The sequence below is a fragment of the Tenrec ecaudatus genome, chromosome 4 (genome assembly GCF_050624435.1).
Source record: "Tenrec ecaudatus isolate mTenEca1 chromosome 4, mTenEca1.hap1, whole genome shotgun sequence".
Lineage (NCBI taxonomy): Eukaryota > Metazoa > Chordata > Mammalia > Afrosoricida > Tenrecidae > Tenrec > Tenrec ecaudatus.
This window is the reverse complement of record NC_134533.1, coordinates 190,227,748-190,253,010: the sequence shown is the minus strand read 5'-3', so window position 1 is coordinate 190,253,010 and position 25,263 is coordinate 190,227,748. Positions and strand designations below refer to the sequence as shown.

Sequence of the window (25,263 nt, the reverse complement as noted above, 5' to 3'; positions counted from 1 at the left end):
GAGCAGAAGGCCTCAGCTTTTCCCCAAAAGGCAATTGGTGGATTTGAGCTGTCGACCTTACAGTTAGCAGCCCAATGATTATCCATTGCATCACCAGGGCTCCCATATAGCGGAACTAAGGAAGGAGGTGTTTTTTGTTTATTTATTTAAAAAATATTTCTCAGGAATCTCTCCAAAGAATACCTGTTTATTTTGCCATGAGCAACATTAAATCATGAGAGCAAAAATGTATATTCAATTTAAAAATTATTGATAGCACAAACTCCATTCAAAATATCTATCACTGCTTCAATTCGGAATGTTTTGTCATTATACTATATTAACCTCTCAGGATGACTTGATGTCTTAAACTTATCATTTGATAAAAACAGATGTCTCATCCACTTACTCATATCTAGGAAGATAACAGGGCATCCTAAATGAGCAATCAACTTTGTTCTGATATCACATCCATTGTTTTAAAAGATCCCCAAATCTCGCCTTCACTTCTCCTTTTGAAGGTACACTATGGAAGACAGACAAGTTTCCCACAGGCAGGTGCAATCCTCAACCTCAGAAATAAAGGGGAAACACTTTTCTAAATATTGCATGTTCATTTAATGTAGCCGAGATGCTGTTTGATCATTGCCCTGGGCTGGTTTTCATGGCCTCTTCTGTTGGGTACCATGGAGCAGCCTGCAGCCTGTGAAGCAGCTGCAGATTATGGACGCCCTGGTAAATATTAAATGGTGATGATGGAAATGATACAGCAGAGCCCTGTCTTTGCAACTGTACAATTCCTGTCTTCCAGCGTGCCCCCTCAGACAGCTGTCCCAGGCAAGCTTTCAGAGACGGAGACCCCTAGCCTGAGTGCACATTACATCCTCATGTCAATGTTGGAGTGTGAGATGTGAATGCCGACAGGCAGAGACGTCACTCAGAGACACATCTATTGGATAAGTACTGTCTTAAGAGCCAATTCACATTGACTATCTGGCCAATCCAATAAATCATGCAGAGATCTGTCCCACAGGCTTTATATGATGCCCAAACTACAGGTTCATTCTGTAGGGTAGAAACCTCAGTCCATCAGAGAGACCTATAAGTCAACATATATTAGCTTATGTTGTATTCATTTCATAATCACGTGTTTTAAAAGATATTTTAAAGTGAAATTGAGGAGTTATTTTGAGTAATGGACTATATATCTATATATAAATTATCATTCTGACCATCAATTTATTTAAAGAAATGACAACATGATTAACTGAAAATTTTCCAGGTGATCTGTGTATTTTCTCATCTAATACTCCAAAAGAGTCTTCAAAAGTTGATGCTGATACTTTATTTTTTGCATATTTGGAAAAGTAAAAAAGTAAAACACTAACTTCATTACCATCCAATCGGTTCCGACTCAAAGCGACCATATAAGTTGGGGAAGAACTGCCTCTGTGGAGTTCTGAGACTGTAACTATTTTCAGGCAGAGGAAGGCTGCCCTTTCTCCTGAGAAGCAGCTGATGGTCGGAATCGCTGCCCCTTTGGGTAGCAGCCCAGCGCATGGTCAGATGCTACCAGGTCTCCTAGCAAATAAAATAAGCTCAGGAAAATGTCAGCCGTTTGCCATGGGAGAAAAATAATGAAAAGCTATTTGTAGATCACCATTTAGTGCCTTGGCCTGTACTTTTCAGAGTCTTTTAGAAGAGGCCTTATAATACAAGAAACAGCCTAACAGTAACTCTGGGCATTTGTTTATTCATTTAAAAAATGTATACTAGCAAGATCTTGTTCAGGTCTTTCAAAAAATAAGAACAATATAAAAGAAAAAGTCTAAGCATATGCATTTTGGACTAGTAATTCCATTTGCTATAACCACTTCAGAAATTCTAATTACAAAAAACCCTCCCCCAAAAACCCTACAGGTAAGAAAATGCCCATGACAAGTAATAAAGGAATGATTTACAGCCATAGGATAGGTCTTTTGATTATTAAGTTTGAAGATTATGAAGACTAATAAGCTTAAAATATTTATTGTACAGAAGAAAATAATGTTGCATAAACCAGCTGATTCTGTGATTTAAAAAAAAAAAAGAATAACCAGCAAAAGAGATTTAAGATGTACAACTGCTCTGGACAGCTTTGTATAATAGAAATTATGAGTCTTTTTTTTACTGTTTTGGTGTCTCAAAAAACTAGTCATGTTAATTTTTAATAAGAAAAAAATAAACTGAGATCACTATCATTCAAATCAGATCAGCTTCTTTGTTGTAAATCATTATTTTATTTAACACTGATCACTAAAATTAAATTAATCATATATGATTGGTTTCTTTTCTTTCTCACATAGCTAATTCATTCAGAACAAAGACCAGTCATTATTTACTGGGACTTAATAGTAGATACTTTGCTAAATCAGATTTGTTTTCAGAATATATTTTCTATGATCTAATATTTCCAATTATATAATTATTGGGAAATCATTTTTAATGAAATGTCATGTATTAGAAAGTTTTATTTTGTGTATGTAATTTCCTATTTATATAGATTTCTAGAGCTGTGACTTTTAGTTAACTCATTTTCCTGTATTTATTTTTTCATAAAAGCCAGTTGTCATAGTCTTTACTTAGGCATGCCACTATGAATCTCATTGTCTCCTTCATTAGATTAAGGAGAGTAAAATTAAGCAATTATTTTAATCTATGAATTCATGAGGCAGTTCCTAAGCTTTCCTGGGTTTCTACTAAAATGCATAATGAACTAGATTGTAAAGGCAGGCACAGCCTAGAGAAAATAATTGCCTTTGTTGGGTGGGGCGAGGGGAGGCTCTTTAAAAAGAAACCCAGTAGGGAGAGGTGGGGAGGGCATGCCTTGAGCACTTGGTGTTCCATTCAGGGTACCAGAAAACTGCCCAGGATGTCATAAGGTGGGCAACAGTGGAACACTGTCTCCTTAATAAATACTTTTTAAGGGAGCATTTTGTTTAATCTGTTCTTATTTGTTTATGTTTAAACTTTTCGTTGTGATAGAGGTGAGGTTGACAGAGTAGATCATGCATTTTACATTCGAGAATTAGACACATTTTATTTCAGCTCATTCATTTCAATCTTCTTCCAATGTCACCAGGGCTCACGCATACAGACATTAGCACTGCCCCCACGCACACACACACACACACACACACACACACACTCCCCCTTTCTCTCCTTCCCTCCCTGCCTCCTCCTTCCCTGCTGTTTACCATGCATGTCTAGCCAAACGTTTACTCTTAGAAGACCGCTATTGCCCAACTCTGTGTATAATATTGGTCTCTGTTGCCTTTAGCCCTTGCAAGTCTCGCAGTCTTCCTCTGCCTCGGGCGTGTTTCCCTCACCTCCCTCTCACTGCAGACAGCGCCTTCTTTATGCACATTAACAAGTTTACCTTCTGCTCCCCTTCTCTCCTCTAATCCCCATCAAAGGGGGGTTCTTTAAGTATGAACGCTTTGTCTGGGCCACATACATTGTCCTTTTTCAATGGATGAGTTACATTCAGTGTAATGTCCTCCAGATTCATCCGTGTTCTTAGGTGTTTCACATACTTGCCGTTATTCTTCAATATGATCGAGTGTGCACGAAAGTGTGTAAAATATGTTTACGCACCAAAGTGTGTCTATCCATTCTTCCACGGATGGACACTTAGAGGCTTTCCATCTTTGGAAACGTGACTGTACATTCATTTAAGGTGTCACCGCTCCTTCACCCTCTATCGAGTAGAGGGGTTGCTGAATCATATGTGGCTTTTCTTTCTATCCTCGACTTTCCACAGTGATTGTACCACTTTAGAGCCCCACAGCCTCTCTGCACTATAGTCTGTATTTGTATTTTTTACTGCTATTTGAACTGTGGTATTAATGTTGTGGTGAGATGATACCTCCCTGTTGTTCTGGTTTGCATGTACCCCAAAGGCTAATTATTGTGAAAATCTTCTCATATGTCTGTTGGCCATCAGAATGTCTTCTTTGTTAAAATATCTGGATATAATTTTTCCCAATTTTTATTGGACTCTGTGATGTATTTTCATGCTGGCAAGTGCTAGTGTTAATTCTTTTTAAGAAAACATCTGCAGCGAAGCTTTCCATCTAGAAATGTATGTTTAAATTAAGCACTTAGACCATTCAAGAAGGTGTTTCATTATTTATGCTGTGGAAATAAATGTTATTTTGGAGTGAGGAGCGAGGCATTCATCCGACTAGCTAGCGAGCAATCATCGGATGACTCCACAAAGCCACCATCCATCAAGCTGATATTGTCTCAAATAATCTCTGATTTTCCTATTTATAACTTGAAACTTAGCAAAATCCTTCATTGAGCCAAAAATTCTTTAATGGTTTGTGTTAGGTGCTGTCTTTTAATCAAATGTTAATTTATTGCACTATTACTTTTAATCATTGGCTCAATTACAAGTACATAAAAGAATAAATAAATAAAAATCTCTCGTTACCTTTGTTACTTCGGTCCTAGTCCTGGGAAAATCCAGAAGGAGACATTCTCTCATAAGAATGTTTGTGTATAAGAAAGCATCCTTGCTTTGCCATTCTTGGGTTTGAATATTCACATAAATATTGTTATGAAGATAATGAATTGAGGCTGGATGCTTTACAGAGCGAACCAATTTGATTTATCATTCTCTGTAGATGCGACCGTTCATACTATCCCACTGCTAAATTAAAATGCAATGGTTGATAAGTGGGCAAAGACAAAATTGAGTTACATCGAGGTGCTGTGCGTCACGATGCTAGCCGGGGTATCTAATGCAATTTGTCTGTTACAGTGTTTATGAAACATTCCATCTGGCACAGTATGTCTCTGAGACAGAAGGTTGCTGGCATATTAAAAATGCAAGCTTCTTACATATGACTATTTACCCATTTATTATTTTATCAGAAGGGGAGGCAATCTTTAGAAGTGATGAAGAGATTAACAGACTCAGATATTCGACTCAGGTATAATTTTGAGGACTACTATTGAAAGAGGATTTTGTTTTCAAGCTAAAAACAATGAAAGACCAGGGGTTTTTGTTTTTGTTTATCTGTTGAAGGATATTTTACCTTTTACTTGACTTGATTTTCTTTGTCAGAGAAAGGGATGTATAAAATAAGACTTGCAATATCACAAGATTTAGTAACAGAACAAATTCCCAGGCACTGTATGAAGAACACACGTTGTATACGCAGTTCTTCCATTGGAAACAAAGGACTTACTGCATCATCACTGATTGCATTTTGTCTGCAAAATGATGCTCACCCAGTGTCGTTTAATTTGGTACTATTAAAAAAAACTCACAAGAACCTCCATGGTGCTGAGACAGAATTGGAAGGAGGAAATAATAAGATACTTTCAATTGGAGGAGAAAAGTATGAAAAATGATTGCTTACATACCAGGAATAATGGAGATATTGAAATTAAAAGAATATCCATAGCCGTAATAAAATTTGGTTCTGTAACTGCCATCATTTGAGAAGATATTGTAGAGGAGATTCCCTAGCCTGAAAGTCAAACACACCATCCCATTTTTCCCTTCAAAACAATCTTTATGTGGATGTTATTATGACTCTATTTTATTCACGAGGACATTGAGGTGAAGAGAGGCTAAGCAATAATTGAAGTTTGAATTTATCTCCAGGAACGTTCAACTTTAAATCCTACTATGCTATTTCCATTGAGATCTCAGTAAGAGGAATCCCAGCATACGTCATACTGCTAAGAGTACTTACTATACTAAGATTTAAAACATTTTACAGCCATTAGATGATCAGGTGTTTCCTGGTTAGAAATGTGAAGAGTGTGTTTATTACAAACCAGTCAGTTTATGTCTAACACCCAATCCAACAAGTCTGTTCCAGCAGGTCTCCTGCTGCCTGAACTTTAATTCTTCCTGCTTCAGGAAAAACAAACTTTCAGAGCTTTTAAACACCTATATCAAAACATATTTTCTATTGACTTCGTTTTCCTTTCTACTAAAATCTTACTCCTTGAAAAACAAAAGGGAATCCACTGTTGATATCCATCATTCCTGGAAGTATCCATCATTCCTGAAAGTGTCCATCCTTCTTGAAAGTGTCCATCATTCCTGAAAGTTCTAACTTGTCCCATCCAGCCAATCCCCACGCCCATAGTAACACTTGAAAATAAGCAAATTTTCTGATACCACAGTTTCTCATATGGTCAGATTGAATGTAAATCAAAAACATAACATGCCCTACATTGCGCTGCATTAGGTATCCTAGTCTCCACCTATTGATTTTAAACGCAGCCATTTTTAAAATCGCGGAGTAGCGTTCGTTCATTCTCTTGTTGTTGAGTAGCAGCTCAGTACCTGGGTAATGGATTTTGTTTATTCCTTTTCCTGCTGGTGAATGCGACACTTGTTCCATTGACTGCATAGCATTAACAAAATTTGCCAGCATAGGCATTTCTCAAGGATTATTGTAAAAGTAGCCTGGAAAAATTTTGTTTTTAAGTTATTTTTAATTTTTAATAGAAAGAAAAGAACTTTACTTACATACTTTCTTCTCACCAGAGATTGATATTTTTAAGTCGTAATTTAAATCAAACATTGATTTTTTTTTTCTTGCTAGATTGTAGGTGTCACCGAAGACAACCGTTTTATGCCATTTTTTTTCTTTCTTCCTCTGTTTTCCAGCACATCACATACACAAGAGGTCAGCGGAGTTAAATTACACCAAACCAAAATCAAAACCAAACTCACTACCAACCCATAGTCCGGAAAAAAGGCCATTCCAACCCACAGTACCCCAACAGGGCTGGACGAACTGCCCCTAGCGGTTCCCAAGACTCCATCTTTATGGGAGTAGAAAGCGTTGTCTTTCTTCCTGTCTTGGAGTGTCCTTGGGTTCCACCATCTGACCTGTGAAACCTCTCTGCTGGCAGGGCGCCTGTCGTTACACCACATGCTGCTTAAATCACCTCCTCTGGGACGTGATTTTTTACAAACCGGACCAACTTCTTCTGATGCAACAATTGTTTCCAGTAGGTATGCGTTTGAGGGTTTCTCGATTTGGGTATCGTTGTTGCCCTGGGACCTTTATGTGTTCATTCCCACGATCAGTAGCTGCTTTATTAACCTGATCTTGAGACGCTATATGCACACCCATGCACACACGCATCATAAATGCTTAGATCCTGACCTCATGGACAAAGCTGGAAGAACTCCTTTCATTCCGACCCATCTCTTTATAGGAAGATAATAAAATAAAAGGAGCAGGAAAAAGTTCAGGAGCCTTGCTCTTACCACTGAGAAAGCCCAGTGTAAATCAAACGATAGTACAGTAGTATCCCACATGAGCTACCAATACTTATTCTGTATTTCTCAAAATTCTATTGTAAAAGAATCACAAAATAAACCTGGAAAATTCCTCTAACAAATATAAAATGCAAAATTTGAAAGCAGATATGTGTAACAATTAACATGTTTGTTCTCTCATGATGGCATAGGATGAAAGAAACAATTGAGACTTTTAACATACAAATAGGTCCTAAATTCTTAGGTGCAAAAATATAAACAATGCTTGTATTAAAGATGCTGATTTCAAAGGGTTTTACGTACTGCAACTTAGTAAGTGTAAGTGTTGTTGAGTCTGTTTCTAGCTCAAAGCATCTCCATGTTACATGTACAACTGCCCGCTAGGATTTTCTCAGCTGTAACTTTTACTAGAGCAGATTTCTAATTCATGGAGCAATTGCTGTATTTGACTTGACAACCTTTCCATTGGCTGCCAAGGGTTTAACAATGTACTCGATTCATTCCCCTGCCGTGGAGACCATTGCCAATGCATAGCCACTCACCAGGCAGAGCAGAACTGCCTAGAGTGGTGTCAAGGCCTCTGCTTTCTCACAATGAAAGATTGGTGGGTTCAAGCCTTTGGTTATTAGCCAATGCGTAGTCCACTGTGCTACCAGGGCTTCTGTTTATGCCAGGGCTTTATATAGCTATGGCCCAATAGTTGCATCTGAAAAATAGAATGTTACATGAGGATTCTGATGCAGGTATTTAAAGACTGAGTCACTCAAAGGGTGGTCTTAGAATCAGACTCACTGAAAGTCGGTTGAACTATAGCATCTTGAGGCCTTCGCTTGACCCACTGAGTCAGAATATATATATTTTAAAAATCCCACAGATAATTTATATTGCTCATCATGAGTTGGAATCAAATTAATGGCAATTGTTTTGGCGTGTGTGTGTGTGTGTGTGTTCAGGTTTTGAGAAATACTACTTTAAGTCCTGCAGGGTTGTAAAATCACTGCATGGGCTAATCATCTAGTGGTAGTGATCTTTATGATCCCCTGGCATTTTTTCCCTCTTCTCTAAGAGAATGCTGATTTAATTTTATTACAAACCAAAAGCAAAAGCCATCGTGGTTGACATTTTTAAGCAATCACAATGTTCTAATCAAAGTTACCATTTTAAATCAATCACAATGTTCTAAGTCCACATTATATATTCCATGGGAATTAACTCGCTTCATAGTTCAAAATATGGGGAATCACTGCAAGTCCTTCCAAACCCAAACTCAAACTCACTGCGGTAGAGTTAATGCCTGATTATAGTGATCTTATAGGATAGATCAGAGTGCACTTGGGGGCCTCGGAGATTGTTAGTCTCCACTGAAGTAGAAAATCCTCTCTCTCTCCTTTAGAGCAGCCGGTAGTTACAAACTGCTTGCCTTTCCCTTAGAAGCTCAATGTGTAACCACTGACCTACCAGGGCAGGAGTCTGATGAATCCTGGTTTACATTCTGCATACCTTTACCTCATCAGCGACTCTCAGGTATTTTGTTTTACTCTGGTGGCTTGTGTGTTGCTGTGATGCTGGAAGTTATGCCACTGGGATTTCAAATACTATCACAGTCACCCAAAATGACTAGATTTAAGAAGTGTTTCCAGATTTAGAACCATCTATGAAGATAGAATAGGCTGTCCATGTCTGAGGAATTCACCATTGAACATATTCATGGATAGCATGTAAACATTATCAAATACAAAAAGCTTAACAAATAGAGCTGAACAGTGTCAGAAGATGAATTCTTCAGGTTGAAAGGCACTCAAAACACGGCAGAGGAAGAGTTACCTTCTCAAAGTCAAGTCCGCCATAATGATGGGGAAGAAGTAGAGCCTTCAGGGTCTTCATTTGCTCACGGAGAACAACTCAAACTAAGAACAAACACCTGAAAACATTGACTAATAATTGTAACTTTGGAGGTATGCAATATGAATCCAGGTCAATTTGAAGTCATCAAAAATGAAATAAAATGCAAAGATCATACCCTTGGAAGTCATGATCTGAGATAGATTGGTATTTTGAAACAGATAAGACTACATTTTAAAAGTATATTTTTGTAATCATATAGTATTTAGATTTTACTAGGCAAGGAATGAAAATTTTAAGATGAATGATGTCACAGTCATCATGTCACAAAGGACATTTCAAGATCTATCTTGAGGCAAAAGGCTGTCTGTGATCTGACCATATCTAGCCATGTAAATACAATTATTATTTAAGTTCATGCACCATCTCAGCTAGTGCTGAGAAATTGAAGAATTCTACCAACATCTTCGGCCTGAAATTACTGGTAATTAAACTCAATCAAAATGCATTGATAATTACTGACAACTGGAATGAAAAGTTGGAAAAATAAGATGGAACAGTAGTTGGAAAATATGATGACACAAAGCAAGGGATAGCATGATATAATTTTTCAAGACCAAAAAACAACTTATTCATCACCAATACCTTTTTCAACAATACAAATGGTGACTTGTATTGGAGACTTATTGGAGACATACATTAAAATATATGGAGACTTCAGGTAGACTACATCAGTGAGAGGAAACAATGGATAAAATCAGTATTGACAGCTGAAGCTAGACCAGGGGTGGACTGTGAGAAAGATTGCTCATACAAGGGGGTAATCCTCCACCCCACCCCACCAAACCCTCCCAAAAAAAGAAAGAAAAAGAAAAAATGGGAGTTGTGTGGGGCAGAGCGTTTGTTGTATGCTAGGTGAGCATCAAGCAGCCCTCTCCCCCGCCGAGTTAGTGCACCCAGTGGCGTTCCCTTGTCACAGTGAACTTCTTCATAAGAGCAATTTTGCTCAAACCTCGTTATTTATGATGGTCGATTTAAGAGAACAGTGTGAGGCTGTGAAGTTATATTTCCAGCTCAGAAAAATGCAGCAGAAACGGTTGTGATATTGAACACAACTTACAAGGACAGCGCTAAGGGAACAACTAAAGTGTGTGAATGCTTTTTCATTTCCAAAAAGGAGAAATGTCAATTGATGAACAAACTTTGTCCTGGACATATGTAAACTTCCCTTACAGAAAAAACTGATGACTCGTGGTGCATTTGGAGCTCATTCCAGCAGGTCAGACTATTCAGCAAGCTTGCTATCTAGAGGTTCTGAAACTATTGTATAACTGAAACAAAAAAAGGCCTAATTTGTGTAACACAGTGGATTGATTTTTCCACCTCGACAATGCACCTGCTCATGCAGCCATCTCAGTGTGCCAGTTTTGGGCAAAAAAAAGCATGTCTCTCTTTCCCCTATGCACCTGACTCACCTGACCTCACTCTGTGTGGCTTCTTTTTGTTTCTGCGAATGAAGAGGAACATGAAAAGACAGCAATTTGACGACATACAAGAAGTGAAGAAAAAGAAACGAGGGAGGTGCTGTCAGCCATCCAAACTTGAGTTTGAAAAATGTTTCCAAGAATGGAATCACAGATTTGCCAAATGTATAAAATGTAATGGAGAGTACTTTAACAGTGATATGATTGTCTTGTGAAAAGAATTTAAATACATAGCTTTGAAAAAAAAGTCCATTTTTGTTGGGGTATTCCTTCATATATAAGTTCCTATGAAAGATGAAGAAAAATAAAACATGTCCACAGGAGTCAGGTCACGACCTGGGTTTTATGTCTATCCTACTTGCATTTTGAAAACATTTGAAGATTGATTTGACATATTGAATATTTATGACAGAGACCTGATGAACTGTGGAATATCATCAAGAATATCATGCATGAAGAATGTCAAAGGTCATTAAAAAGACAGGAAACAAAGGAGGTTAGAAAAGACTGGGAAATTTGCTCTTAATCATAGTCACTCTGGAAAATGGAAGAAATAAGTCAAAGAGCTGAATGTAAAGTATTAGAAAGAAATGTACAAATACCTAGCTATAAAACCTAAAATGAACAAGCTCAGCATATTTTAAGCTAAAAGAACTGAAGAAAAAAACAAGTCTGAAATTTCAATATTGAAAGATTTTATGAGCAAAGTATTGAATGATGCAGGAAGCTTAAAAAAAAGGTGGAATCAATATACAAAGTCACTATACCAAAGAGAACGAGTCCACATTCAGCCATCTAAAGATGTAGCATATAATCAAGTACCAACGGTAGTGAAGGAAGAAGTCCAAACTACAGTGAAAGCATTAGCCAAAACATAAGGCTCCAAGAATTGATGAAACATAGAGTGAAATCTTTCAGCTAGCTGATGAGGTACTAGGGGCCCTCGTTTGCCTATGTCAAGAAACTTGGAAGACAGCTACTTGACCAACTGACTGGAAGAGATACATAATTGAGGTAGTTAGCTTATTGTGCCAACCTGCCTGATAAACACATGTGGGATTAATTGAAGGGCAGTGAGATAAATGGCTCAGAGCCTCACCTTTCTTGTCTCTTGCTCATGAATCATCGGACCAATGTGCGGCTGCCTTAGCTTGTTCTCTGCCTCAGTTTGCAAGCTGCACTACCTGTGGGACACCTAACCCAGGGACTTTGTCACTGTAATTTGAGGTTTCTTCAAGACCTGCTTCGCCACACTATTGGCATTTACATCTCTTGAGCGGGGGACTGTCGGACCCTGTCATCTAGCTGACTGTTGGTGACCTGCCTTGCTGTTTGTTGCCTGTGCCCAAATAGCCTGAATTTCTCTACAGAGGACTACCTGGTGACTCTCAAGACTTGAAGGACTGCCAGTGTCTCACAACTGCCTCGCAGGAGTGAGTTGCACTGAGTCATTTGTACTACTCTATAATTTAATCAACTGTTTATTTCTTATGTTATCTATCTTCTATCTGTATAAATATCAATAAAATTTTAAGCATTCTGGTTTTGTTTCTCTAGAGAACCCTGTCTAACATAATATTTGTACACCTTCCAAAGAAATGTGACCCATGAGAATGTACAAATTGTAAAACAATATTGATATTACAAGCAAGTAAACTTTTTCTGAAGATGATTAAACAATGTTTGCAACAGTATCAGAACACGGAGCTGACAGAAATGCAGTCCAAATTCAGAAAAGGATATGTGACAATGGATATATATCCTTGCTGATGTCTGGTAGATCTTGACTGAAATCAGAGAATACTGGAGAGATGTCTACTTGTGCTTGATTGATGATGCAAAGGCATTTTACCATGTGGATCATAACACAATTTGATAGTCTTGAGAAGAACTGGAATTTTAGAAGCTTAACTGTACTCATGCAAAGGCGTGTGCATGACTCAAGAGGCCATTGTGACAACATTACAAGGGAATGCTATAGGCTTGAGAGTCAGGAAAGGTGGGTGTCGGGGATGTATCCTCTCACCATACTTATTCAATCTGTGTACTGAGCAAATCATCAGAGAATCTGAACTATATGAAGAAGCATATGGCACCAATTTTGGAGGAAGGCTTATTAGCAGCCTTCAGTAGACAGGGGACACAGCCTTGCTTGTGAGACTGAGGAGGAATCGAGGCATTTGCTGATGAAGATCAAGGATTCTAGCCATCAATCTGGATTACGAGTTAATGTGAAGCAAACTCAATCCTCTCAACTGGACCATGAGGGTAAATAGAGAAGTTTATCTGAATTCGAGGATCTCATCTTTCTTGGATCCACATGAAATGCTCATGGAAGCAGCAGTCAAGAGCTCATTGGCTAAATCTGCTGTAAGATACCTTTTTAAAAGTATTGGGAAGCAAGGATATTACTGAGAAATAAAGTGTGCCTGACCCAAGCCATAACATTTTCAATCACCTCATATGCTCGCAAAAGTTGTACATTGAACAAGGAAGACCAAAGAAAATATCAATATATTTGAATTATGGGCCTGGCATAGAATATTGAAAACAGCGTGGAATGCCAAAAGCACAAACAAATCCGCCTAGGAAGTGTAAAGTCAGAATGATCCTCAGAGAAAAAAATGGCAAGATTTGTCCTGCAATCATTGAACAGGTTGTTAGGAGACACGAGCACCTGGAAAAGGGAACTTATTGTGCGTGGTAGCATAAGAGGCAGTGAGAAAGGAAAGACCTCTACAAGGTGGATTCACACCATCTCTGCACTGGGGACTCCAACATAAGGACCGTTGTGACGGTGGTGCAGGACGGAGCAGGGTTCTGTTCTGTTGTACATAGGGTGAAGTGCGAGTCAGAACCGACTCCAAGGTAGTAACAACATCAATTAGAACATAATCTTGATATCATTCCCCAAGGTGACATTCAAATTAATGATCAGCATATGCAGACCATTAGCATCTCTTCTTTGGAAATAATGCCACCACCAGGACATGATGAGAAGTTAAAAGACAAAACAATAAAACAAAAACGAATTAAATGGCTTGGCTTATGCCAACTCGTCAAATTCATGTGGGTCTTCCTTCCATTTGGGGATTAAAATAAAATCCACATGTATGCCCAATACACCTACACTATAAGGATGTGTAAAATTCTTTTAATTCTATAATTCTATGTCTTTTATTCTGTTGGAATGTTATTTTATACATCACAAAATTTCTAAGTATTACATTGAATGTGCTCCAAGGTGCTGAGCACACCCTTTTGTTCTTCGCCGAATTCAGCAACGTCTAACATCTGTCACAAATCAAGTCTATTCTGCAACGTGTGCCAGTGGCTCCACTGTGAACCTTGTGTACAATTTGGTTTGTGTCTCTATAACATATTGGAATCTATGGCTGACAATATCTGTATAAACTATTGTGTAAGACCTAGTACTCCAAAACACAACACTCGATGTGCTTGATGTAGAATTCTGTTTTGATGAAGAGAGTTGCCTATAAGCAACTGTTAAGTAAAGAAGTGCTCAAGATCAGTAAACAGTTAAGAATTGATGTATGTATATGTATGAACTGTGAAAAGAATTGTATCAGCCCCAATAAATTGTTAAAAAAAAAAAAAAGAATTGATGGGTATTGTTTGATATGAGGCCTTCTATTATTGTAGGAGAATAAATGGAGCTGGAAGAAACCAGGAGAATACTGAATAATTTATCAAAATGATTCTGATAACATTGTTCCAATGGGATTAGACTGAAATAGTTTTAAAAACAAATCCGAAATGTAACCATTGCCACAAGTCGATTCCAACTCAGAGGGACTCTTTAGGACACAGTACAACTGCCCCAGAGATGCCACGGCTGTACTTTTCAGAAGCCGAATGCCACATTGTTCTCCCGTGGAAAGGCCAGTGGGGTCGAACCACGGATTTTTCAATTCCCCCAGGTTAATTACTTAATCATTGTACCACCAGGGCTTGATATTAGTGTTAAAACCAAAGCTAAACTTGTTCTGGGGAAAGGATTCCAACTGAAAATGAGCCTATCAGAAAAAGAGGAGCTGTCCCACAGGGTTTCCAGGGTATAATCTTAAAAGAAACATACTGTCCCATGTTTCTCCTGTGGAATGTCTGGTGGGGTCAAAGTATCAACCTTTTGACCAACAGCCAAGTGCATGACCACTTGCCACCAGGACCCTAAATCAGGCAGTTCTCATATCCAGAAGAAAAACTTCCAAACTAGACAGGGTTGAGCATAGATTTTTTTTTTCTCATCTTGTATTGCAAATGAATTCATGAGTTAGAAAGGTAGCAAGGGATTTTTACTCAAATCTATAATATACCAACATAAATAAAAACTTGCATCTGAATTGATACATACAGAGCCACAGAGAATAATATGATGATATCCTAATTTGATTATATCCTAATATGGTGACAAATATTTCTGTGACCACACTGTCAGAGTATACCAAGTTATCTCTCTTGCAATTTGTGGGTTCATATTTCTACCGTTGAAACTGGTTGTTAAAATTAAATTAGTACATACACTTTTTTCTGCAACAAACGACAAAGTATTTAGTATAAAAAAAGGACCTTAATCGCACTACCTTGAACCCTCCGCGCCTGCGCGTGCCGCTGGAGGTTAAGCTGCAGCGCCAGAACAAGTGCTGGTGCATAACTGGGGCCACCAAGCTTCTGCGGGCGGCCTTTTTAAATCATGAGTGACACAGCAAAAAAAAAAAAAGAAAAGAAAAGAAAAAGGACCTCAAAAGGTGTTTGGTGAAAAGAACTGGGATGACAGACGAAGAACCATGGATCAGAGATGAAAAATATGATATTAAAATATATGATTTCTCTTTAGCACAATTTTATAGGACACACAATATTTTGATGGTCAACATGGAGGAGGTGATGCTCAAATTTGACTAAATCCAAAGACAAATTGATTTATCATTAAACTAAAGATTTCCAAAAAATTACATCAGTACTTCCTAGCCTCAAACAAAACAAATAGACAATACCAGTTGTCTATCAGTTTGTTTTACTGTGGTGGCATGCTGCAGAATTCATGATGCCACCTGTATTTCAAATATCAGCCGTGTTATACATGGTGGGCAGGTCATACATTGTTATACATTGTTATAGAATGTTATTCCTTCTAGACCTAGCAGAAATATGAGTCTGACATCTGAAAGACTAACCACTGAAACCCTTATAACTGTGGGAAATATTATCTATGACAGTGCTGGAAGATAAAACTCTTAAACCGGAAGGCAATCAAAATACAAGTATAGAAGAGCTGCTCCCTCACAGCAGAGTTAATTAAAAAAAATAACAAGTAAAGTTGATCTTAATGATAAAAATGAAACTGATTAATATCCTAGGCATTAGACTAATATCGGTCATTTAACTCAATCATACACTATGCCATAAATATGGTATCAACAATGACTTTAAAAGTACAAAAACCTTATAGCTGCACCAGAGAACAAGCAAGTGGGGACTCTCACTCTAGGATAAGCCGAGGGGAACTTTGTCAGCATAAAAAATGTGATGAAAAACTCCTCTTATACACAAGTATCCACGGTATCATTATATGCACCATCTTACGATAGTAGAAGTATAAGCAACCTCGACATGCAAATGTGGGAAGGCAGATAGGTGTACACTCACACATCTGTATTGACTTGCGGGGGAAATTTCTCCTCGTTATTTGCATGTGCTTTGAATATCTCCAAGGATACTGAGACGCTACACGGGACAACATTCTAAAAACGCCTTAGCCATGAGCAACCCCTGCGAGAGAATGACTCACTGGGCTTGAAGATGTAGGATGATAATTAGGTCAATAAGCATGAAATAGATTTGGGTTGGAATATGAAAAGCTTGTGGGCAGCTAACATGCAGTTATTGGTTTCTTCTTGTCTAGAATGAAAAGGCATAAGTAAAATCAAACATTTAGGGACACAATGAATCCAAATGACCAATATGCCACATAAATCACAGCCTCTATTGTTCAGAATTAGAGGATTCCCAACTACGATGATTAGATGGCTACTACTACCTGCCAATCAGGGTCGCAGGTGAAAGTACTGAACATAGAGGGAAAGAAATGATCTAGAACAACAACAGAAACACCAAAAATCAGAATTACACATCTAATAGAGACCAGTGGAATCTAGAAGATACTCGACAAGCCTGGAACTGAATCCACTCCCTGGAATTTAGATCAATCATATCATTGCCAGGTTTATAAAGTGAATCATGATATCAGGGACAAATTCATTCCACTGTACAAAAACCAAGATGGCAGGGGAGGGGAGAGGGACATTTGCTTGAAATAGCAATTCTGAAGTTAGAAAGAGATAGGAAAAGGTAGGAATAAGAAGGGAAAGCTAAGAGGGGAAGGGGGGATTATAATCAATACTATGAAATTAAATGCATATAAATTATTAAATGTGAAATGAATTTGCTCGATAAATTTTATTCAAACCATATATTTTTAAAGTATTGATTAAATTAAGATAATACATATGAAAGTGTTTGAAACTGTTCCCTAAAAATAAAAAACTAGATAAAAGGGGCATTATCATTATCTTTATTCAATACTTTATTGGAGGAACTTGACTGTGAAGTAAGACAATAAAAAGAAAATCAAACTATAGTGCTTAGAAATGAAGATACTAACTGGCATTATTTGAAAATAATGTTTGTCAATATGGAATGTCTAAATGACACTATAGATACATATCTGAATGAAGGTGAGGGTTGAGCAAATGTGTTAGAAAATCAATTTAAAAATAAACCATATTTCCATGTTGTTATTAGGTAAATAATCTAGAATTGAAATTTTACAATACTGCCTATAAAATAAAATGAAATTTAAAAGTTTTAGTAATGAATATAACAAAATATATGAAAGACCTGTATATATTAAATATGAAGCTGCCGTGTATAATTTTGTAGGTAAACCCAGTAGAGTAGAATTGTTAATTTTCCTCAAATCAATGCATAGATTTTATTAAATGTAAAGAATCACTCCCATTGGTATGTTCTCAAAATATTTGATTGGCTGATTCTATAAAAAGTATGGAACATTAAAGAGTTAATAAATGCCAAGTCCCTGTTGAAGCAGTATGGACAGATCATCTTTTTTACTTTAACTAAAATAAATTGGAATTGGCATAAAGTAGATCAAACAGAAAAAATAAGTCCAGAAAAAGTTCAAACCTAGAAACATGTTTTATGATATGACTGGTGGTTCAGATGAATGACAACATGTTAAAATATTCAATAAATTACCTTATAACAATTTGCTATTTAGGTGGAAGAAAAATTAAAATATACCTCAATACCATCTTTAAAAAGCAATTAAACTTTATCAAAGACTCATATGTCAAAGAAAGATTTTTTAAGGTTTTGAAAAAATGTATACAATGAAGTTTTAGTCAATTCTAGGTAATCCTAAAGAACAAAATGGGGGCAAGACCAAGAAAATTTATTGCAATAAAGCTATGAACATTTGCCTGCTTGTTAAAGTGTAGCTTGAATAAAAGGTAGAAGGAAGTCGAATGAGAGAAGGCATGTAATTGAAAAAAAAAACCTGTCTCCAGAATTTAAAATTAATTTCTAAAAATCAAAAGAGAAAAACATAGAAATTCATGGTGTTTATGTATGCTAGAGACTTAAAAATAAGTTCTCTGAGGAAGAAATTTAAATTGCTATTACACATTTGAAAAGGTGAGCAACCTCATTTGTAATGAGGGCAATGCAGAATAAATCCACAATAAGTGATCATTTCAAACCATAATTTTAGCAGAATTTTTTTATTCTGAGAGAGTGTTGGCAGGCAATTAAAACAACAGGAATTACTTCCCCAGTGTTGGGTCAAAATGGACTTCTATGGTCCACCCAAAATTAATGACCCACTAGATGTTTGTAGATTACTCTTTTCAACAGGAAAAACAAACAAAAACAATCTAGCTGTAACAGTAAGTTCCCTCAACTGTTAACTCTGGGTGATTATGGAAAAGATACTTATGGCAATGAGGTTATAGTTATTTAACTAACAAAAATATTTAAGTGAAAATTCTGTTCATAATATAACACTGCTCCATGATTTGACTCTGATAATATTAAGTTATAAAACTTTTGTAAACTGTTCAACTAAACAATACATTTTCAGATATATATACATACAGAAAATTAATAAAACAAGTAACATTTTTTAATGCAGAAAAATGGTTGTCCAGTGGAAAGAGTGGTGGTAGGGGAAGTAGAAACAACTTTGGGAGAGCTACTCAGAATCATTCACTGATGACTTTTGGTGACTCATTCAGTACTAAACGTTGAAATCCAGATCGACATCCTAGCATAGCTGGAGCACCATCTGTGCAAACACCACAAACCTTGTCCCAAGAGACCTTATGCTCTTGCAGAAATGAACCAACTGTGTTAAATACATCATGTGCAGTAGTTGTCGTTTCAAGAAGTTTACAAAACAGAAACTCTTCTTTAATGTCGCCAGCATTGATATACCTCACATGAACCAGTAATTGTGAACAGTTTGCAACGTCTGTAGATTCATCAAGCTGGATGCTGAATACTAGAAGTGGAGCATATTTCATTTCCTGGATTACCTGATCAAGAATATCAGCAGGCATGTCATCTATTCTTCTGCACACAGTGTAATGAGATAAGGAAATTGCACTTAATTTTGTAGCAAATTCATCTCCGATCATAGCTCGAACAGTGGCTTTGGCTGCTGGCAACAGTAAAGCAGTGGTGTGAGGTTTCATAGCTCTGGAGATTCCGAGTGCCACCAAATATGAAGCTTCAGCGGCTGCTATGTTTTGTTTGTGGTACTTGCCACCAGTGCCAAGTCTGGCTTTCTTGAGTCCATCAACTTTGCTTCTAAAATAGTTGGTATCCTTGCTAGCAAAACTCGGATGCATGCTATCAAAATGGCATGTTAGTTTGTTTGGCTCCATAGATTCGGCTGATAGAACTTCACAACAAATAACACATTGCAGGTTCTCAATTCCTGCTGTAGTTATTGGGGTAAAATTATATTATAAAAAAATCCTGATTATATTTTCTTTTCTTCACATTCTTCTCTACATGATTCCATTGTCATGGGACGGTTTGCTAATGAAAATAACATATAGCAATAGCTTTAATAATACAAAAGGTGATACATGGCATAATTCAGTCAATATGGTTCATTAAATTTTCCTATGATTTATCATTCTGGTTTTTTTACTTACCTGTTACTATCACAAGGGGGCAGTATTCACACCAACCACAACTGAATATAAAAAGTCCAATCAACATCCATATTATGTTCCTATGGTGGGTTTGTGTGTGTATTTGCAGTAGATGATTTTTCAGTACATGATTTTACATTTACCTGGTAATTATCATTCATGAAGTGTCTTTTACCTCCAATACTGCTGCTTTCAACACAGCAGCTGCTTTCTACACAGTGTCTGCTCTCTACACATTAGCTACTCTCTACACATGTGTGACTGGTTTGCATAAGCACATTATGGGACCAACTCTGTCACATACACCTGTATTTGTGTGTGGTGTGTGTGTGTGATGGGGTTGGAGTGATGATGTCATCACAGTGGGTATTCACATGTGGTATCTGCATGTGGGCAGACCCACCTGAAGACTGTTAGAGGATGGTGGTCTCAGTTCCTCAACCCATCAAAAATATGTGCTTTCTGATGGTCTTCGGTGGCCCTTGTGAAAGTGTCATTCGACCCCCAAGGGGTGACAAAACACAGGTTGAGAACTGCTGCTCTCTATGATTTCTGGAGTTGTATATCTACATAGAAGCAGATAGCCTCATTTTTTCCTGTGGAGTAACTGGTGGGTTTGAACTACTGACCTAGTAGATCAGTGGTTCTCAAACTTCGTAATGCCACGACCCTTTAAAACAGTTCCTCATGTTGTGGTGACCCCCCCCCCAACCATAAAATTATTTGTGTTGCTACTTCAGAACTGTAATTTTGCTTACTCTTATGAATCGGGCCACCCCTGTGAAAGGGTTGTTTGACCCCCAAAGGGGTCATGACCCACAGGTTGAGAACCATTGTAGTAGATAATAGTCAAATGCATACCTGACCAGGGTTTCTTTTTTCAATGTCACCAGTGAATCATAAGTTTTCAAAAATCACATGACCTATTTTCACTTCTGTGTTCTTTCAGTCAAGCAAAGTCTAAAACTCGGATTTATTTGAATAGTGTTTGTTTTTGTTTCCTGATAAAGTAAGCAGGTGTACCATATGATGCCTGTGATCACTTTCTCTGGCCTCTACTGGTACAAGAGCTAAATTACCTCTAAGTGTCCTTCCCAAAGCAAAGCTCATTGTCATTGAGATGGACTAGAACTTGCCCTGTGGGTTTCTGATCCTGTAACTCTTTGTCTTGTAAATGAGACTTGTCTTTCTCCCCTGGAGTAGCTGGTGGTTTCTTGATGATCCCAGCCCAACTCTTAACCACCATGTCACTGAGGCTCCTTGAAGGGTCCTTAAGAGAGACAAAAAATACCCTTAATGTCTATTGATTATGCTTGTAGATCAGAAAAGCATCAGGCTCTCCTTGGAAAATTAAAAAAATGAAAGTGATGGATTTGTTGCCACAAAGAATAAATTATTTCAATTATCATAAATGAATGCTGCTGGGAACAAAATTTTCCCCCCAAAATCAGGCCTCATTTCAGGAGATAAGTAAACTACTTGTCATCCACTGACTTTGCCCTCATTTGCCACTGTGTTTCGCTCATTGAGAATGAAAGGCCCCTTCCATTCCCCTAAATGATTAATGATGCATGCTAATCAAGGCTGTTTCTGCATAGCTCATTGCAAGTCTGAGGAATAGTGTCAGAAATTCAATGAACCCTTGGGAGTTGATGGATTTCTCCCCATTTTTTATGATTTTTACATAGCATCTACATGACAACATTATCAACAGAATAGAAGAAACTTGCACAAGGTTTCCTTGTGTGCCCACAATGAACACGACTCAATCTGAATTAGTCACTTTTAGAGTTTTACAGGTAAAACATCTTGCTTTCACGACATTTCATCAGAATGCTTTATAAAATGAATATAAAAACTGCAATGGAAACGTATATTGTATTATTGTTGCTCTACTTTCCAGATGACCCAAACGTGGAGAAAGCTGTTTTATTTAGTCTCCTCTTTTTTTCAAATGCATTGTATCATTCAAACAATAGAAGGTACTTGCTGACAAATGTCAAGTATCATCCATTTTAACCTAATGCACATTAATGTGATTGTTAAACAAAGAGTAATGAATTATTGAGAGCATCGTGACATTTTTTAGAATGTTTTATTTGTTTTTAATCATTTTATTGGGGATCATACAACCCTTATCACAATCCACACATACATCAATTGAGTAAAGCACCCTTATACATTCGTTGCCCTCATCATTCTCAGAGATTGCCTTCCACTTGGGTTCCTGGAATTAGTTCATTTTCCTTTTTTCCCTCCCTCTCCCTCTCCCTTCCCCCCTCCCTTGTAAACCCTTAATAATTTATTATTTTATCTTATCTTACACTGCCCAGCGTCTCCCTTCACCCACTTTCCTGTTGCCCATCCCCCAGAGAGGAGGTTTTATGTAGATCCCTGAAATCGCTTCCCCCTTTCTACCCCCACTTCCCTCCTGGTATCGCCATTTTCACCATTGGTCCTGAGGGGTTCATCTGTCCTAGATTCCCTGTGTTTCCAGATCCCAGCTGTACTGCTGTGCATCCTCTGATCTAACCAGGTTTATAAGATAGAATTTGGATCATGATAGTTGTGGGGGAGGAAACATTTAAGAACTAGAGGAAGGTTGTGAGTTTCATTATTGCTACACTGAACCCTGAGTGACTCATCTCCTCCCCACTAGTGTACTCCCCTCATTCACGATGATATGATTTTTTTCTCTGCCTTTGTTGCTTGAAACCTGGTCACCTCAGCCCTTCGTGATCACACATGTTGGTTTGCTGCTTCCATGTGGACTTTGTTTCTTCTGGGCTAGATGGCCGCTTATTTACTTTCAAGCTTTTAAGTCCCCAGACACTATATCTCTCAAAAGCTGGGCACCATCAGCCTTCTTCACCACATTTATTTTTGCACACATTCGTCTTCAGCGTTTATGTGGGGAAGGTGATCATACAAGGATGTTTTTTGTTCTTTGGTGTCTGCTACCTGGTCCCTTCAACATACTTAGGCTTGTGTGCTTCTTCTTTGTGGGCTTTGTTGATTCTGAGCTAGATGGCCGATTGTTTGCCTTCGAGCCTTTACGACCCCAGAGGCTATATCTTTTTGATAGCTGGGCACCATCAGCTTTCTTCATCATGTTTCCTTATGCACACATCTGTCTTCAGCAATCATGTCTGGAAGGTGGGTATCATGGAATGACCGTTTAGCTGAGCAAGGTGCTATTGTATTGAGGGAGTGCGTGTGAGGAGGCCCAATGTACACCTGCTACCCTACTACTGAACCGATAAATATATGCACATAGGTCTATTTCCCCCACAATCATAAATATAATTACATATGCACATGTCTGTATTTAGGCTTCTATGTATGCCCTTTGCCTCCTACTCCTTTCCTCTATTTCCTTAAGCTTTCCTCCTGTCCCACTACTATGTTCACCATTCATTCTGGTTTCATAATTCCTCTCATTTACCTTGCCCTTGGTCACTCCCTACCAGTCCTCTCATCCCCTCCCTCCAACTGGTTTTGAAGCACTCATTGTTCCCTTGTCCCTGGGTTGACCAACACCTCCTCCCTTCCCCTACCTCCCACACTCTCATGTCCCTCCAGGACCATTGGTCCCATTATTTTCTCACATTGTTTGTCCAGCCTATCTTATCTAGGTGAACCTGCATATATAGTAATATGTGCATACAAATGCAGATGGCTTTGACAGCACCCAAGTGGCACATGAGAACATGGCATCGAAAGCAGCAACACCGACACGCTAACAAACAAAAAAGCCACTGACATACAAAATTTAAAAGAGAAAAAAAAGAAAAAACAAGACAAAAAGACAACAAAAAAAGGAAAAGAAAAACAAAAATCCTGTTAGTAGTTCGAGGTCTATTTGTTAAGCTTTAGGAGTGTTTTCCCGATTAGTCTAATGGGGTGCCACATCCTGGGCCCAAAGTCCATCCTTTATACTCCTTCGGGACCTCCTTGCTCTGCTTCCCCCGCCGCTCCATTGCATGACCCCAGTGTTTTGCCTCAGTGTGGTGGGGTCAGCTCAGTTGCACATCCCCCACTGTGTCTCAGGTGCTGTCCCGTGTAGGGCCATGGGTCAGTGCAGGATGTCGCATCTCGCCGTGGAGCCGGCTATATGGTCCTCTCTGTACGTTGGGCCCTTCGAGCCAGGCTATCGTCCTCTGAGCTTGGTGGGCCCAGGTGTGCTCCGCTCCGTTCTTCCTTCTTCCTTTGCTTTAGCTTCCTTTTGGGTGTGGTGTGGTAGGTCAGTTCCTTTCCCACACCAGATAATCTAATTTCATTTTCTGTGGTACTCCCTTCGATGGTGGGGGTCGGGCTAATTCTGGTTGGGGCCGACGTATGGTGCAATCTCTTTGTGGAGTCCTCCGCATTTTACCTTGCCTTCCTGGTTTGGTGTGTCATGGTGGGATCTGTATGCAATGCATGTTCCAGTTCTGTGGGGACACAACCAATACTCACCCCTGGGTGGGTTTGTGCCCTGTTCCCCTAATGCCATCCACTCGGTTTTTCCCCATCCTGCTTCTCCCTCCCCCTGCCCCTCTTTCCCTTCTTTATGCTGGGCTCTCATGTACCTCCCTAGGTGTGGCCTGCCCTCCCTCCAACTATCTATGCTTCCACCTGTTTATTGCGAAATAGATGTTTATGCTTCTGTTCCTGGCATGTTGATTGTACTAACCTCAGCGGACTTATGTTATACCTGTCCTTTTGAGTTTGGCTTACCTCGCTTAACATAATTATTTCCAGCTCTTCCCATGAAACGTGTTTCAAGTGATTGTCTGTGATTTTTGGTGCTGCACAGTGCTCCATTATGTGTATGTGCCCAAGTTTACTAATCCATTCATCTATCGATGGAAACTTAGGTTGTTTCCAAGTCTTTGCGATTGTGAATTGTGTCACAATAAACATTGGAGCGCATATGACTGGTCGTGTTTTATTTGCTTTTTTCCACTGGGCATATGCCCAGTAGAGGGATGGCTGCTCAATTTCCACAATAAGGAAACCAAGGTAAAATGGAGTGAAAGGGCATAGAAATCTTGTGCATCTCAGTGTCCATTGAGTAATGACTTATATGAATGAGATTTAAACCATGTCCTTTCTCTATCTAGTTGGTATTCTTCATCCAGTTGTAGGTGAATACTTGGTCACCATATCTGTACCAGCACTGACAAATTTAGAGTGGACAAAGAAAATAGATGAAAATATAGATAACTTTTACATTTCCTCTATTTCCCTCATAATATATAAGTTTATGTGTAATAAATATAATGAGCATACTGAAATGCTTCTAGTGATGAATTTCCCCCCTCTGAGTACACTCATATAAGCCAAATTCCCCAACACTATGAGACTCCTAGGAGACCCCATCTGCTACATTCCAAATATTCGCTGTCTTGGC

At 38.3% G+C, this 25,263-nt stretch overlaps 1 non-coding gene across 1 annotated transcript; it reads left to right on the top strand.

Annotated features, from left to right (window-relative positions):
• The first annotated feature begins 15,202 nt into the window (after positions 1 to 15,202).
• LOC142447766 (small nucleolar RNA SNORA76) lies at positions 15,203 to 15,332 on the top strand. The gene has a single exon (XR_012784419.1). It is a non-coding gene; the product is annotated as a small nucleolar RNA SNORA76 (small nucleolar RNA).
• The last annotated feature ends 9,931 nt before the right edge of the window (positions 15,333 to 25,263 follow it).